This window comes from Bos grunniens, chromosome 15, assembly GCF_055505025.1.
Source record: "Bos grunniens cultivar Pamir isolate PY7600 chromosome 15, Bosgru_T2T1.0, whole genome shotgun sequence".
NCBI classification, from domain to species: domain Eukaryota; kingdom Metazoa; phylum Chordata; class Mammalia; order Artiodactyla; family Bovidae; genus Bos; species Bos grunniens.
In genome coordinates, this window is record NC_141179.1 from 1,343,637 (window position 1) to 1,356,849 (window position 13,213).

Below are 13,213 nucleotides of genomic sequence, written 5' to 3' on the forward strand. Positions count from 1 at the left end.
GAGTCTAAATCTTTCCTTCTAGCCTACAGCCTCAAAAAATTTCACAGAAAACCTGGAAGTTGAATTTAGAATGGATTCACTCAGAACACTATGGAGAAATGATCATCTGTAGATGGCTTTCGTCCCATAGGCAGAAGGCAGAATGCGTGGTGGAAACACATTCAAAAGGGTCACTCCAACTTCAATGAACCTTGCTCTGGAGAATGTAAATAACAACAACAACAAAAAATTTTCACCTGTGATGCAAGGATATTTAAAGCAGTTTCCACAAAAGTCCAAGGACTTTTCTTGTAGAATCTGTCTTCTCTCCCAGGAATTAATTATCTCTTTTGATAGAAAGGATTTGCCTTGGAAGCAGGTACTCTGGAGAGACAGACCTGAGAAACACTCATTCTTGAGTGGGGAATTGTATTCCCTGCAGTTCAGTTCAGTTAAGTCGCTCAGTCGTATCCAACTCTCTGTGACCCCATGGACTGCAGCACTCCAGATCTTCCTGTCCATCACCAACTCCCAGAGTTTATACAAACTCATGTCCATTGAGTCGGTGATGCCATCTGATCATCTCATCCTCTGTCATCCCCTTCTCCTTCCACCTTCAATCTTTCCCAGCATCAGAGTCTTTTCAAATAAGTCAGTTGAAAAGACTCAGTATTCCTTGGACTTTCAAACAAAATGTGTGGGTCCCCTTTCTCTGTCTGAACCTGGGTTTCTAAGAAAACTTAATCACACGTGGCTAGAAAAGATGGCTTAATTCCAGCATGGGGACCTGTGACATAACGTATGCACTCATGTTGAAAAGAGAATTTCTATTTTCTTATAAATATTAAATCTTTTCTTAAAACCTAGTACTGATTTCTTGAGAGTTAGATCAGTGAGGGCATAATATTGTTGGAAGCTATTTCAAAGTGCCTGAAATAAAAACTTTTTAAATTTCCCCCACATTCTTCTGAGGGCAATGGAAGTAAACAGAAAGTCTAATAGAATCCAGATAATTGATCTCTGGGATCCATATGGTGATCAGCATTGAACACAAGGCAATAGTAAATAAACATTTGGAGAGATATCTAAAGCATGAGAAAGGAGCCATAAATCAAACTACAAGTATTTTTTCAGATTATGGCCACTTTGTATTACTTTTTAAAGTTATTCTAGTGGCCGATGATGTTGAGAATTTTTAAAAAGGTTGCTATGAGTGTGTCTTCTTTTTGCAGGAGGGGTTTCTTTTCAAGTTCTTCACGCAATTTAAAAATTGAGTTCTGGGTTCTTATTTCTTGCTATAAGTGATTTTTATATAGTCTGGGTATATGTATATTGTCATTTGTATTATACATATGAGATATTTGTATATAAAATGTTATGAAAAAATATATATATAATTAAATATATATACAAACTTTTTTTTTCTCCTGGTCTGTGGCTTTCCTTTTATTTTTTAAAAGGGATAACATCTGATGAACAGGAAAGCAACAGGCTTCTTCTTCTTTTATATTGTTTATAGTTCATGTTTATTGTAGTGTACCTCATAAATACTATTTTACCTCAAGGTCAAAAACATTTCTTCTAGAATTTTTATGTTTAGATTTCACATCCAGTTCTCTGACTTATTTTCCATGAATATTTTTGTGTATAGTGTGAAGGAGTGATTGAGGTTCTTTATTTTTCTTTGTATATGAATATCCAATTAATCCAATATTGTTTGAAAATATATGTGTGTGTTTGTATATATATACATATTTGCATTGAATTAGTTTGATAGCTTTGTTAGAAATTTATACATTTAGATCTGTTAATCAACATTCTGTTTCAATAGCACACAGCTTGGTTAGTGGGAAGTTTATAGTATGTCTTGAATTTAGGTAGAATCATTTCTTTTTTTGGAGAATGATTTTCTATTTCAGATTTTTAAAAATAATATCTTTCTATATAAATTTCAAAATAGGATTGTCAGTTTCTTAAAATATTCTGGGGGCATATCTTCCCCTTTACTTATGTTTTTATTGAAGTATAGTTGGCTTATAATTTTCTGTTAGTTTCAAGTGTAAAGCAAAATGATATAATTATATTGAGTTGGCCAAAAGGTTTGGTCAGATTTCTCCAACAACTTCTGGAAAGAATAGAATCAACTTTTGGACCTACCCTGTATATATTTTAAAAATTTATACCTCAACTTTCCTATTTTTACTAGCATTTTACATAGCATTTTGTTTTCAATTTCAATTTCTATTTTTGCATAAATAATTTTGATATTTTGTGTTGACATTGTATGTTGTGACATTGTTAAATTAACTGAGTAGGTATATTGGATTATTTTTAATGTCCTGAATATATATACCTTTATAATGATTCTATCTATACATTGATATATTTTTTAACTGTTTTCTCGTCTCACCTTTATATCTTCTATTTCATTTTCTTACCTTTGCAATAGCTGTAATCTAGGTTACCTTGCAGAAGAGAAATTCAGACTGGCCTAACTTGTTCATTTACAATCTTAGAGACAATTCACCATTAAGTATGATGGTAGTTGTAGTATATATACAGATGCTCTTTATCAGGCTGGGAAAATTCCTTTCTATTCTTCATTTTCTAAAATATTTTTATTCATAAATCTGAAATGAAATTTATTAATTTGTATTAATTCCAAGTAGGGAAAGGAGTACATCAAGGTTGTATATTGTCACACTGCTTATTTAACTTATATACAGAGGATATCTTGAAGAATGCCAGGCTGGATGAAGCACAGCTGGAATCAAGATTACCGGGAGAAATATCAATAACCTCAGATATGCAGATGACACCACCCTTATGGCAGAAAGAGAAGAAGAACTAAAGAGCCTCTTGATGAAAGTGAAAGAGGAGAGTGAAAAAGTTGGCTTAAAATTCAACATTCAAAAAGTTAAGATCATGGCATGCAGTGTTATCACTTCATGGCAAATAGATGGGGAATCAATGGAAACAGTGAAGGACTTTATTTATTTATTCATTTATTTGAGTTCCAAAATCACTGTAGATGGTGACTGCAGTCATGAAATTAAAAGACACTTGCTCCTTGGAAGTAAAGCTATGACCAACCTAGACAGCATTTTAAAGAGCAGAGACATTGCTTTGCCAACAAAGTTCTATTTAGTCAAAACTGGTTTTTCTGGTGGTCATGTATGGATGTGAGAGTTGGACTATAAAGAAATCAGAGCGCCAAAAAAGTGATGCTTTTGAACTGTCGTGTTGGAAAAGACTCTTGAGAGTCCCTTGGACTGCAAGGAGAGCCAACCAGTCAATCCTCAAGGAAATTATCCCTGAATATTCATTGGAAGGAATGAAGGTTAAATACTTTGGCCACCTGATGTGAAGAACTAACTTATTGCAAAAGACCCTGATGCTGGGAAAGATTGAAGGTGGGAGGAGAAGAGGACAACAGAGGATGAGATGGTTGGATGGCATCATGGATTCAATGTCCATGAGTCTGAGCAAGCTCCAGGAGTTAGCAATGGACAGGGAAGCCTGGGGTGCTGCAGTCCTTGGGGCTGCAAAGAATTGGACATGACTGAACTGAACTGCTTCTGTTAGGTCCATACCATTTCTGTCCTTTATCGAGCCCATCTTTACATGAAATGTTCCCTTGGTATCTCTAATTTTCTTGAAGAGATCTCTACCCTTTCCCATTCTGTTGTTTTCCTCTATTTCTTTGCATTGATTTCTGAGGAAGGCTTTCTTATCTCTTCTTGCTATTCTTTGGAACTCTGCATTCAGATACTTATATCTTTCCTTTTCTCCTTTGCTTTTGGCTTCTCTTCTTTTCACAGACATGTTTAAGGCCTCCCCAGAAAGCCATTTTGCTTTTTTGCATTTCTTTTCCATTGGGATGCTCTTGATCCCTGTCTCCTGTACAATGTTATGAACCTCATTCTATAGTTCATCAGGCACTCTATCTATCAGATATAGGCCCTTAAATCTATTTCTCACTTCCACTGTATAATCATAAGGGATATGATTTAGGTCATACCTGAATGGTCTAGTGGTTTTGACTACTTTCTTCAATTTAAGTCTGAATTTGGTAATAAGGAGTTTATGATCTGAGCCACAGTCAGCTCCCAGTCTTGATTTTTTTTTTTTTTTTTTTGACTGTATAGAGCTTCTCCATCTTTGGCTGCAAAGAATATAATCAATCTGATTTTGGTGTTGACCATCTGGTGATGTCCCTGTGTAGAGTCTTCTCTTGTGTTGTTGGAAGAGGGTGTTTGCTATGACCTGTGCATTTTCTTGGCAAAACTCTATTAGTCTTTGCCCTGCTTCATTCCATATTCCAAGGCCAAATTTGCCTGTTACTCTAGGTGTTTCTTGACTTCCTACTTTTGCATTCTACTCCCCTATAATGAAAATGACATCTTTTTTGTGTATTAGTTCTAAAAGGTCTTGTAGGTCTTCATAGAACCGTTCAACTTTAGCTTCTTCAGCATTACTGGTTGGGGCATAGACTTGGATTACTGTGATATTGAATGGTTTGCCTTGGAAACGAACAGAGATCATTCTGTCATTTTTGAGATTGCATCCAAGTCCTGCATTATGGACTCTTTTGTTGACCATGATGGCTATTCCATTTCTTCTGAGGGATTCCTGCCTGCAGTAGTAGATATAATGGTCATCTGAGTTAAATTCACCCATTCCAGCCCATTTGAGTTCGCTGATTCCTAGAATGTCGACATTCACTCTTGCCATCTCTTGTTTGACCACTTCCAATTTGCCTTGATTCGTGGACCTGACATTCCAGGTTCCTATGCAATATTGCTCTTTACAGCAATACCTTGCTTCTATCACCAGCCACATCCACAGCTGGGTATTGTTTTTGCTTTGCCTCCATCCCTTCATTCTTTCTGGAGTTATTTCTCCATAATCTAATGCCTAGTTTTCTGTGAGTATAGTTTCAGTGTGTCTGCCCTCTGATGCCCTCTTGCAACACCTACCGTCTTACTTGGGTTTCTCTTACCTTGGATGAGGGGTATCTCCTCATTGCTGCCCTTCCTGACCTTTAATGTGGGATAGCTCTTCTAGGCCCTCCTGCACCCATGCAGCCATGGCTCCTTGGACTTGGGGTTGGTCCTCCCAGCCGCCGCCACTGGCCTCGCGCGTGGGGTTTCTCCTCCCGGCCACCACCCCTGACCTCCGACGTGGGGTAACTCCTCTCATCACCGCCCCTGACCTCGGACTCAGGGTAGCTCCCCTCAGCCGTCCCCCTTGACCTCAGACGTCGGGTAGCTCCTCTCAGCTGTACAAAAAAGATCTTTATGACCCAGATAATCACGACTGTGTGATCACTGACCTAGAGCCAGACACCCTGGAATGTGAAGTCAAGTGGGCCTTAGAAAGCATCACTACTAACAAAGCTAGTGGAGGTGATGGAATTCCAGTTGAGCTATTACAAATCATGAAAGATGATGCTGTGAAAGTGCTGCACTCAGTATGCCAGCAAATTTGGAAAACTCAGCAGTGGCCACAGGACTGGAAAAGGTCAGTTTTCATTTCAATCCCAAAGAAAGGCAATGCCAAAGAATGCTCAAACTATCGCACAGTTGCTCTCATCTCACATGCTAGTAAAGTAATGCTCAAAATTCTCCAAGCCAGGCTTCAGCAATACATGAACCGTGAACTTCCTGATGTTCAATCTGGTTTTAGAAAAGGCAGAGGAGCCAGAGATCAAGTTGCCAACATTCGCTAGATCATGGAAAAAGCAAGAGAGTTCCAGAAAAACATCTATTTCTGCTTTATTGACTATGCCAAAGCCGTTGACTGTGTGGATCACAATAAACTGGAAAATTCTGAAAGAGATGGGAATACCAGACCACCTGATCTGCCTCTTGAGAAATTTGTATGCAGGTCAGGAAGCAACAGTTAGAACTCAACATGGAACAACAGACTGGTTCCAAACAGGAAAAGGAGTACGTCAAGGCTGTATATTTTCACCCTGTTTATTTAACTTCTATGCAGAGTACATCATGAGAAACTCTGGACTAGAAAAAATACAAGCTGTAATCAAGATTGCTGGGAGAAATATCAATAACCTCAGATAGGCAGATGACACAACCCTTATGGCAGAAAGTGAAGAGGAATGAAAAAATCTCTGATGAAAGTGAAAGAGGAGAGTGAAAAAGTTGGCTTAAAGCTCAACATTCAGAAAACGAACATCATGGCATCCGGTCCCATCACTTCATGGGAAATAGATGGGGAAACAGTGGCAGACTTTATCTTTTTGGGCTCCAAAATCACTGCAGATGGTGACTGCAGTTATGAAATTAAAAGACACTTACTCCTTGGAAGGAAAATTATGACCAACCTAGATAGCTTTTAAAAAGCAGAGACATTACTTTGCCAACAAAGGTTCGTCTAGTCAAGGCTATGGTTTTTCCTGTGGTCATGTATGGATGTGAGAGTTGGACTGTGAAGAAGGCTGAGCACCGAAGAATTGATGGTTTTGAACTGTGGTGTTGGAGAAGACTCTTGAGAGTCCCTTGGACTGCAAGGAGACCCAACCAGTCCATTCTGAAGGAGATCAGTCCTGGGACTTCTTTGGAAGGAATGATGCTGAAGCTGAAACTCCAGTACTTTGGCCACCTCATGCAAAGAGTTGACTCATTGGAAAAGACTCTGATGCTGGGAGGGATTGGGGGCAGGAGGAGAAGGGGACGACAGAGGATGAGATGGCTGGATGGCATCACTGACTCAGTGGATGTGAGTCTGAGTGAACTCCAGGAGTTGGTGATGGACAGGGAGGCCTGGCATGCTGCGATTCATGGGGTCGCAAAGAGTCAGACACAACTGAGCGACTCAACTGAACTGAACAACAATTAAGAACAGTAGTATAATCATCTTTAATAAGCATCGGCACTATTGAAAGGCTTACCTTCATCTTAGTGATATTTCAGGGTTCTCAGAAATAATCCTGTCTTCCAATTGACCCCTTCTTGGGATAAGTAACTTTTGATATGAAAAATATGGCACACTTAAAAGAGAATGTTCAGATAATTTGTATCAAATCAACAGTAGATAAGTAAGTCTTTTCATGAATCTAACTATTTCCTCCTAGCATTAACCTCTAAAACTTTCTACAGAAAACCCTGGACTTGAATTTAGAATGCATTCACTCATAACACGATGTAGAAATTATCTTCTATACATGGTTCTGGTTCCACAGGTAGATGGCTAAATGCATGGTGAATATACTTTGAAATGCTTTTTTTACGCTTGACAAACTTTGCTCTAGAGAGGTTAACAACAACAACAATAAAATAAAAATACATGAAAATGTCTATAAAATGCATGGATATTTAAACAGATTTCCACACATTCAAGGACCTTGTCTTGTAGCTTCTTTTTCTCTCCCGGGAATTAATTACTTCTTGGCTTTGTCTTAGAAGCAGGTATTCTGGAGAGGCATACATGAGAAACATCCATTTTAGAGTGGGAAATTGTATTCTCCGCACTTGAAACCAAATCATGTATGTCCACAATCTGTATATAAATCTGAGTTTCAAAGAAAATTTAATGGCATGTGATAGAAAGAGTGTCATATTTCTAGCATGGGTACCTGTAATGTATAGTCCACCTGTGGATTCATCTCAAAGAGAAAACTTCTATTTTCTTATTAATATTAAACTTTTCTGGAAATCTAAGACTGATTGCTTGTAAGTTAGAGCAGTGAGGGCATAAAATTAGTGGAAAACATTTCAAAATGCCTGAAATCAAAACCTTTTATTCCCCGTTCATCAGAGAGTAATGGAAGTAAACAGAAACTCTAATAGGATCCAGATGATTAGTATCTGGAACATGTATGATGGTCAGCTTGGAACAAACTGAACATCTGGAGAGATATCTAAAGCACAAGAAGGGAAGCCTACATCAAACAATTTCTTTCTACATTCTGATCATTATGTATTATTTTCTATTTATTTATGCTAAGAGTTATGAAGTGATAAGTTACTGAATTTTTTGTTTGCATTTCTTGATGACTAATCATTTTGAGAATTTTTAGAAACATTTTTATGGGTATATGTTTTCATTGGGAAATTTATTTTCAGGTTATTTGCACAATTTAAAAATATGAGTTCTGAGTTATCTTTTTGTTCAGTCGCCAAGTCATGTTTGACTCTTTGCGACTCCTGGACTGCAGCACACCAGTTTCCCTCTCCTTCACTGTCTCCCATTGTTCAGATTCGTGTTCACTGAATCAGTATCTTTAACTTAGTTGTTAATGATTTTTATGTATTCCAGACATATGTGTTTTGTCATATTTATTATACATATACAAAGCATGAGGTATTTGTATACAAAATGTTATGCAAGATTGATCCATTATACATAAACACAGTTTTCCCCTAGTCTGTGAATTTTCTTTAATTCTTCAAAGTCTTTCATTTTTTTGGTAGTTTTATGGTTTGTGCTTCTTATATCGTATCTAATAAATACTGATGAACTTCTAGATCTCTTTGCCTTTTCCTACTGTTCATGGGGTTCTCACAGCAAAAATACTGGAGTAATTAGCCAATCCCTCCTCCAGACTACCTTATCTTCTGAGAAATCTGTATTCAGGTCAAGGAGCCACAGTTAGAATTGGACATGGAAGAACAGAGTGGTTTAAAACTGGCAAAGGAGTATGTCAAGTCTGTATATTGCCAGCATGCTGGTACAACTTATATGCAAGCACATCATGAGAAATCTGGGCTGGACAAATCACAAACTGGAATCAAGATTGCTGGGAGAAAAAATCAACAATCTCAGATATGTGGCAGGAAGTGAAGAGGAGCTACAGAGACTCTTGAAGGTGAAAGAGGAGAGTGAAAAGGCTCGCTTAAAACTCACCATTCAAAAAACTACAATTATGGCATCTGGTCCCATCACTTCATGGCAAGTAGATGGGTAAACAATGGAAACAGTGACAGATTTTATTTTCTTGAGTTCCAAAGTCATTGTGAATGGTGACTATAGACATGAAAATAAAAGACACTAGCTCCTTGGAAAGAAAACTATGACAAATCTAGTCAATGTATTAAAAAGCAGAGGCATTACTTTGCCAACAAAAGTCCATATAGTCAAAGCTTTGGTTTTAAAGTAGTCATGTTCAGATGTGAGAGTTGGATCATAAAGTAGGCTGAAGGCCAAAGAATCATTGCCTTCAAATTGTGGTGCTGGAGAAGACTCTTTAAAGTCCCTTGAACAGCAAGGAGATCAAACCAGTCAAGCCTAAAGGAAATCAACCCTGAATATTCATTCGAAGGACTGACAGGGAAGCTCTAATACTTTGGCCACCTGATGCGAGAATACAACTCATTGGAAAAACTCTGACCCTGGGAAAGATTGAAGACAAAAAGAGAAGGGGACAGCAGAGAATGAGATAGCTAGGTAGTATCACTGACTCAATAGAGGTGAATTTGAGCAAACCTCTGGAGTTTGTCCCACTAAGGACATTGGTGCCTAGCATGCTGCAGTCCATGGCATCGCAAAGAGTCCACCAAGACATACCAACTGAACAACAACCTCACAATAAAAATACTTCTAGAATTTTTATGGTTTTAGATTTTCCATCTAGTTCACTGACTTATTTTGCATTAATATTAGTGTATAATGTGAAGTATTACTGAGGTTCATTTTTTTTGCAAGTGGATATCATATTGATCCAGCATTTGTTGAAAGATCTATTATTTCCGCACTGAATTTCTTTGATATATTTGTTGGGAAATTCATACATTTAGATTTTTATGAACATTCTAATATGTTTAAATAGCACATAACTGTTTTGTGGTAATTTTATACTATGTCTTGAATTCAAGTAGAATAAATCTTTTTTTGAGAGTGATTTTCTACCATGAGCTTCCAGACCAAACCAAGTCTCTAAAAGATCAACAAGACTAAGAAATGGATCACTTAACTCAGAAATCTGATTTTCTGTGTAGGTTAGTAAATGCTTTGTATTGTAGGATTCACCTGTATAAAATACAATTCATCTGTATAAAAATTCCCCCAGATATGGCCATATGATTTCTATAATTTGGTTTTGTTAACATGTTGTTGTTGGTTTGCTCACTTAGTCAAGTCAGACTCTTTGTGACCCTGTGGACTGTAGCCCACCAGACCCCTCTGTCCATGGGATTTCCCAGGCAAGAGTACTGCAGTTGGTTGCGATTTCTTTCTCACAGAGATTCTAGAATTCAGTAAGTTTGTGGCTTGATTACTGTCATTCTAGGCCTTATATGTGAATTTTGAAAAAGTTTCCATATAAGCAATTGCATCTTTCCATCCTCATGAAGGCATAAAAATAGCTGTTAAATACCAGTGAAATACTGACCTCTTTGTCCCTCAGGCTCATATAATGGAAAAATTGCTGGGGTCATAGCTAAGTTAGTGCACACATGGCCTTGAGCACAAGAGAATCCTAAAGTACTTCTTCCTATCCATCCAAGTAGAAACCACGGCCATACACTGGTGTAACTAATCATGACCTGAGATACGGGTATAATAGAAACATGACAGAATCTGTTCTACTGGGGCTCTCATAAAATCCAAAGACACAGAAAATCATATTTGTTGTGTTTTTGGTCATCTACATTGTCTTTATGGTAGGAAATGTGCTCACTATGGTCACCATCACCACCAGCTCTTTATTAGGTTAACCTATGTACTAGTTCCTGACCCATCTCTCTTTTGTTGACACCTGCTATTCCTGTGTCACTATTTCCAAACTGATCATATATTCACTCTATGAAAACAAAATCAGCCCTTTCAATGAGTGCATGATGCAGATCTTAGGGAACATGTCTTTGCAGGTGCTGATGTCATCCTACTTATTGTGATGGCCTATGACCCTGTGCAGCATCTGCAAGCCCTTGCACTATATGACCATCATGAATCAGTGGCTGTGTGGACTGCTAGTGGGAGTGGCATGGGTGGGAGGCTTTCTTCATTCATCCATAGAGCTCCTCTTCATCATCAGATTACCCTTCTGTGGCCCTGCTGTTATAGATCAAAAACAGTCTAGGACTACTCTTAAATATTTGGTATTTTATTAAAACCAAATTGGAGCCAGTTTCACAAGCTTGATTATTGTATATGTATTCATAAGGTTTCATCCCAGTAAAATAAATTAAAGAAATTAAAAAATATAGTGATGAAGCTTCCCTGGTAGTTCAGTGGTTAAGAATGTGACTGCTAATGCAGGGGACACTATTTGACCCCAGTCCAGGAGGATTCCACATGCTGAAGGGCAACTAAGGCTGCTTGCCATACTATGGAGCTCACACACCAGAACTACTGAAGCCTAAGTGCCTAGAGCCTGTGCTCCTCAACAAGAGAAGCCATCACAGTGAGAAGCCTACATACTACCACAAAGAGTAGTCCCGGCCTGCCACAATCAGAAAAAACCCACACACAGCAATAAAGTTGCAATGTAGCAAAAATTAATTAATTAAAAATAAATGCACAAAAAAAAAGCAAAGATAAAACAGTGATATTCAGCAGTAATTTTTACAGCAATATAAAAAGGCGAGCACTTATATTATCTTCATTTTACAGGTGGGTAAACAAACGAAAGGAGTGCATTCCAAAACAGAAATATTGAAGAACATGTAACAGGAATCTAACTGACATCTCAGATCATGCACTTAAGTGCTGTGAGAGATGGCCAAGGCAATGATGATGGAAGGGGAGCATAACTATACTCCCCTTTAGGATTCTCCTTTAGAATCCCCTTTAGGATTCTCTTGTGCTCAAGGCCATGTGTGCACTAACTTAGCTATGACCCCAGCAATTTTTCCATTATATGAGCCTGAGGGACAAAGAGGTCAGTATTTCACTGGTATTTAACAGCTATTTTTATGCCTTCATGAGGATGGAAAGATGCAATTGCTTATATGGAAACTTTTTCAGAATTCACATATAAGGGGAGTATAACTATAAATATAGTATAGCATAACTATACTAATTAATAAATTATACTAATTCAATATTTATTAATATTGAAAGACTATCTATCCATTTCCCTGTCCACATACATACATACATAGGCATATATATATGTTGTGTATATATATATATATTTTTACATGTGCACACATATAAATAATATTCATACATTTAATTAGTTATATAAGGTGTATATATATATATATTTATGTTCATTAACTATAATTCTAACAATTATATGAAAAATATAATATATATACCCCAAATATATATATATTAACTTGCAATTATTTTCTCTCATTCTAAGGGTTGTCTTTTCATTTTGTTTATGGGTTCCCTTGTGGTACAAAAACTAAAATTTAACGAGATTTCATTCATTTATTTTTGCTTTTATTTTCATTACTCTAGGAGGTGGATCCAAAAAGATCTTGCTGTGATTTATGTCAAAGAGTTTTCTGGTTATGTTTTCCTCTAAGAGTTTTATAGTGTCTGGCCTTACATTTAAGTTTTTAGTCCATTTTGAGTTTATTTTCGTGTATGGTTTTAGGAAGTGTTCTAATTTCATTGTCCAGTTTTCCCAGCACTACTTATTGAGGAGATTTTTTCTCCATTATATATTCTAGCTTACTTTGTCATAAGTTAGGGGACCATAGGTGCATGGGTGTGTCTCTGTGCTTTCTATTCTTTTTTCATTGACATCTATTTAAATGCTGAAGAGGGTGTGAAGAAAATGGAACCCTCCAACACTGTTGACAGAAAGGCAAATTTATGCAGCAGCTATGGGGAACAGTATGGAGGTGCCTTCAGTTCAGTTCAATTGCTCAGTCGTGTCCAAGTCTTTGTGACCGCATGAACCGCAGCATGCCAGGCCCCCTTGTCCATCACCAACTCCCAGAGTCCACCCAGGCCCATGTCCATTGAGTCGGTGATGCCATCTAACCATCTCATCCTTTGTCGTCCCGTTCTCCTCCTGCCCTCTATCTTTCCCAGCATCAGGGTCTTTTCAAATGAGTCAGTTCTTCACATCAGGTAGCCAAAGTATGGGAGTTTCAGCTTCAGCATCATTCTGTCCAAGGAATATTCAGGACTGATTTCCGTTAGGATGGACTGGTTGGATCTCCTTACTGTCCAAGGGACTCTCAAGAGTCTTCTCCAACACCATAGTTCAAAAACATCAATTCTTTGGTGCTCAGCTTTCTTGATAGTCCAACTCTCACATCCATAGATGACTACTGGAAAAACCATAGCCTTGACTAGATGGACCTTTGTT